The following is a 5,494-nucleotide window of genomic DNA, read 5'->3' as shown; positions in this document are numbered from 1 at the left end:
TGTGCCTAGGCTGTGTGCCTAGGCTGTGTACCTAGGCTGTGTATCTAGGCTGTGTGCCTAGGCTGTGTACCTAGGCTGTGTATCTAGGCTGTGTGCCTAGGCTGTGTATCTAGGCTGTGTACCTAGGCTGTGTATCTAGGCTGTGTGCCTAGGCTGTGTACCTGGGCTGTGTACCTGGGCTGTGTACCTAGGCTGTGTACCTAGGCTGTGTGTCTAGGCTGTGTACCTGGGCTGTGTATCTAGGCTGTGTGTCTAGGCTGTGTGCCTAGGCTGTGTACCTGGGCTGTGTACCTAGGCTGTGTGTCTAGGCTGTGTACCTGGGCTGTGTATCTAGGCTGTGTATCTAGGCTGTGTATCTAGGCTGTGTACCTAGGCTGTGTACCTAGGCTGTGTACCTAGGCTGTGTATCTAGGCTGTGTACCTAGGCTGTGTACCTAGGCTGTGTGCCTAGGCTGTGTATCTAGGCTGTGTACCTAGGCTGTGTACCTGGGCTGTGTACCTAGGCTGTGTACCTAGGTTGTGTACCTGGGCTGTGTACCTAGGCTGTGTACCTGGGCTGTGTACCTAGGCTGTGTACCTGGGCTGTGTACCTAGGCTGTGTGCCTAGGCTGTGTATCTAGGCTGTGTGCCTAGGCTGTGTATCTAGGCTGTGTACCTAGGCTGTGTACCTGGGCTGTGTATCTAGGCTGTGTACCTAGGCTGTGTACCTAGGCTGTGTACCTAGGCTGTGTACCTGGGCTGTGTATCTAGGCTGTGTACCTAGGCTGTGTGTCTAGGCTGTGTATCTAGGCTGTGTATCTAGGCTGTGTATCTAGGCTGTGTGTCTAGGCTGTGTATCTAGGCTGTGTATCTAGGCTGTGTACCTAGGCTGTGTGTCTAGGCTGTGTATCTAGGCTGTGTATCTAGGCTGTGTATCTAGGCTGTGTATCTAGGCTGTGTGTCTAGGCTGTGTGTCTAGGCTGTGTACCTGGGCTGTGTATCTAGGCTGTGTACCTAGGCTGTGTGTCTAGGCTGTGTATCTAGGCTGTGTATCTAGGCTGTGTACCTGGGCTGTGTACCTAGGCTGTGTGCCTAGGCTGTGTACCTAGGCTGTGTATCTAGGCTGTGTATCTAGGCTGTGTATCTAGGCTGTGTACCTGGGCTGTGTACCTAGGCTGTGTACCTAGGCTGTGTACCTAGGCTGTGTACCTAGGCTGTGTACCTAGGCTGTGTACCTGGGCTGTGTATCTAGGCTGTGTACCTGGGCTGTGTACCTAGGCTGTGTACCTGGGCTGTGTATCTAGGCTGTGTACCTGGGCTGTGTACCTAGGCTGTGTATCTAGGCTGGGTATCTAGGCTGTGTATCTAGGCTGTGTATCTAGGCTGTGTATCTAGGCTGTGTATCTAGGCTGTGTACCTAGGCTGTGTATCTAGGCTGGGTATCTAGGCTGTGTACCTAGGCTGTGTATCTAGGCTGTGTACCTGGGCTGTGTATCTAGGCTGTGTATCTAGGCTGTGTACCTAGGCTGTGTACCTAGGCTGTGTATCTAGGCTGTGTATCTAGGCTGTGTATCTAGGCTGTGTACCTGGGCTGTGTATCTAGGCTGTGTACCTAGGCTGTGTATCTAGGCTGTGTGCCTAGGCTGTGTATCTAGGCTGTGTACCTAGGCTGTGTATCTAGGCTGTGTGCCTAGGCTGTGTATCTAGGCTGTGTGCCTAGGCTGTGTATCTAGGCTGTGTACCTAGGCTATGTATCTAGGCTGTGTACCTAGGCTGTGTATCTAGGCTGTGTACCTAGGCTGTGTTCCTAGGCTGTGTACCTAGGCTGTGTACCTAGGCTGTGTACCTAGGCTGTGTTCCTAGGCTGTGTACCTAGGCTGTGTTCCTAGGCTGTGTACCTAGGCTGTGTGCCTAGGCTGTGTATCTAGGCTGTGTGCCTAGGCTGTGTATCTAGGCTGTGTACCTAGGCTGTGTATCTAGGCTGTGTGCCTAGGCTGTGTACCTAGGCTGTGTACCTAGGCTGTGTACCTAGGCTGTCTACCTAGGCTGTGTGCCTAGGCTGTGTATCTAGGCTGTGTACCTAGGCTGTGTACCTAGGCTGTGTGCCTAGGCTGTGTATCTAGGCTGTGTACCTAGGCTGTCTACCTAGGCTGTGTGCCTAGGCTGTGTATCCAGGCTGTGTACCTAGGCTGTGTATCTAGGCTGTGTGCCTAGGCTGTGTATCTAGGCTGTGTACCTAGGCTGTGTACCTAGGCTGTGTGCCTAGGCTGTGTATCTAGGCTGTGTACCTAGGCTGTGTATCTAGGCTGTGTACCTAGGCTGTGTACCTAGGCTGTGTGCCTAGGCTGTGTACCTAGGCTGTCTACCTAGGCTGTGTATCTAGGCTGTGTACCTAGGCTGTGTATCTAGGCTGTGTATCTAGGCTGTGTGCCTAGGCTGTGTACCTAGGCTGTGTATCTAGGCTGTGTACCTAGGCTGTGTGCCTAGGCTGTGTATCTAGGCTGTGTGTCTAGGCTGTGTATCTAGGCTGTGTATCTAGGCTGTGTATCTAGGCTGTGTACCTAGGCTGTGTACCTAGGCTGTGTACCTAGGCTGTGTGCCTAGGCTGTGTATCTAGGCTGTGTGCCTAGGCTGTGTGCCTAGGCTGTGCATCTAGGCTGTGTACCTAGGCTGTGTACCTAGGCTGTGTACCTAGGATGTGTGCCTAGGCTGTGTATCTAGGCTGTGTACCTAGGCTGTGTATCTAGGCTGTGTGCCTAGGCTGTGTATCTAGGCTGTGTACCTAGGCTGTGTACCTAGGCTGTGTATCTAGGCTGTGTATCTAGGCTGTGTGCCTAGGCTGTGTGCCTAGGCTGTGTGCCTAGGCTGTGTACCTAGGCTGTGTACCTAGGCTGTGTATCTAGGCTGTGTACCTAGGCTGTGTACCTAGGCTGTGTATCTAGGCTGTGTGCCTAGGCTGTGTGCCTAGGCTGTGTGCCTAGGCTGTGTACCTAGGCTGTGTACCTAGGCTGTGTATCTAGGCTGTGTACCTAGGCTGTGTACCTAGGCTGTGTACCTAGGCTGTGTATCTAGGCTGTGTGCCTAGGCTGTGTGCCTAGGCTGTGTGCCTAGGCTGTGTGCCTAGGCTGTGTACCTAGGCTGTGTATCTAGGCTGTGTGCCTAGGCTGTGTGCCTAGGCTGTGTGCCTAGGCTGTGTACCTAGGCTGTGTACCTAGGCTGTGTACCTAGGCTGTGTGCCTAGGCTGTGTGCCTAGGCTGTGTACCTAGGCTGTGTATCTAGGCTGTGTGCCTAGGCTGTGTATCTAGGCTGTGTACCTAGGCTGTGTGCCTAGGCTGTGTGCCTAGGCTGTGTACCTAGGCTGTGTATCTAGGCTGTGTGCCTAGGCTGTGTATCTAGGCTGTGTATCTAGGCTGTGTGCCTAGGCTGTGTATCTAGGCTGTGTATCTAGGCTGTGTGCCTAGGCTGTGTGCCTAGGCTGTGTGCCTAGGCTGTGTGCCTAGGCTGTGTACCTAGGCTGTGTATCTAGGCTGTGTACCTTAGGCTGTGTGCCTAGGCTGTGTGCCTAGGCTGTGTGCCTAGGCTGTGTACCTAGGCTGTGTGCCTAGGCTGTGTGCCTAGGCTGTGTGCCTAGGCTGTGTGCCTAGGCTGTGTATCTAGGCTGTGTATCTAGGCTGTGTGCCTAGGCTGTGTGCCTAGGCTGTGTATCTAGGCTGTGTACCTAGGCTGTGTACCTAGGCTGTGTACCTAGGCTGTGTGCCTAGGCTGTGTGCCTAGGCTGTGTATCTAGGCTGTGTGCCTAGGCTGTGTATCTAGGCTGTGTACCTAGGCTGTGTGCCTAGGCTGTGTGCCTAGGCTGTGTACCTAGGCTGTGTATCTAGGCTGTGTGCCTAGGCTGTGTATCTAGGCTGTGTATCTAGGCTGTGTGCCTAGGCTGTGTATCTAGGCTGTGTATCTAGGCTGTGTGCCTAGGCTGTGTGCCTAGGCTGTGTGCCTAGGCTGTGTGCCTAGGCTGTGTGCCTAGGCTGTGTGCCTAGGCTGTGTACCTAGGCTGTGTATCTAGGCTGTGTACCTTAGGCTGTGTGCCTAGGCTGTGTGCCTAGGCTGTGTGCCTAGGCTGTGTACCTAGGCTGTGTGCCTAGGCTGTGTGCCTAGGCTGTGTGCCTAGGCTGTGTGCCTAGGCTGTGTGCCTAGGCTGTGTGCCTAGGCTGTGTATCTAGGCTGTGTGCCTAGGCTGTGTGCCTAGGCTGTGTATCTAGGCTGTGTGCCTAGGCTGTGTGCCTAGGCTGTGTGCCTAGGCTGTGTACCTAGGCTGTGTGCCTAGGTACACAGCCTAGGCTGTGTGCCTAGGCTGTGTATCTAGGCTGTGTGCCTAGGCTGTGTACCTAGGCAGTGTATCTAGGCTGTGTGCCTAGGCTGTGTACCTTGGTGGTGATGATGTTAATGGTGGTGATGATGGTGGTAGTGTTGGTGATGTTGATGATGTTGATGATGATGTTGATGGTGGTGATGATGGTGGTATTGTTGGTGATGATGATGTTGATGATGATGATGGTGGTAGTGATGATGGTGATGATGGTGGTAGTGTTGGTGATGATGTTGATGATGTTGATGATTATGTTGATGATGATGATGTTGATGGTGGTGATGATGGTGGTAGTGTTGGTGATGATGATGATGGTAGTGATGATGATGATGATGGTGGTAGTGATGATGATGATGGTAGTGATGATGATGATGTTGATGGTGGTGATGATGGTGGTAGTGTTGGTGATGATGATGATGATGATGGTAGTGATGATGATGATGTTGATGATGTTGATGATGATGTTGTTGATGGTGATGATGATGGTAGCGTCTCTGCTCACCTGACATCAACATCATCATCAGCAGCGGCATCGCGATCCGTGCGGCTCCACGTATGGCCACCATACTTCACCACTCCTGCACACAGAGGCAGTCACCAGGTCACATAGAGACACATACAGACACATACAGACACATAGAGACACATAGAGACACATGCAGGTACATAGAGATACAGAGACCCACAGAGACCCATAGAGACCAATAGAGACCCACAGACTCACCACAGAGACCCACAGACTCACCACACAGAGACCCATAGACTCACCACAGAGACCCACAGACTCACCACACAGAGACCCACAGACTCACCACAGAGACCCACAGACTCACCACACAGAGACCCACAGACTCACCACACAGAGACCCACAGAGACGCACAGACTCACCACACAGAGACCCATAGACTCACCACACAGAGACCCACAGACTCACCTCAGAGACCCACAGAGACCCATAGAGACCCACAGACTCACCACACAGAGACCCACAGAGACCCACAGAGACCCACAGACTCACCATAGAGACCCACAGACTCACCACACAGAGACCCACAGAGACCCACAGAGACCCACAGACTCACCATAGAGACCCATAGACTCACCACATAGAGACCCACAGACTCACCGCACAGAGACCCACAGACTCACC

The sequence above is a fragment of the Lampetra fluviatilis genome, unplaced genomic scaffold (genome assembly GCF_964198595.1).
Source record: "Lampetra fluviatilis unplaced genomic scaffold, kcLamFluv1.1 SCAFFOLD_819, whole genome shotgun sequence".
Taxonomy (NCBI): Eukaryota; Metazoa; Chordata; class Hyperoartia; order Petromyzontiformes; family Petromyzontidae; genus Lampetra; species Lampetra fluviatilis.
The sequence above is the reverse complement of the archived record's forward strand: the minus strand, read 5'-3'. Positions refer to the sequence as shown.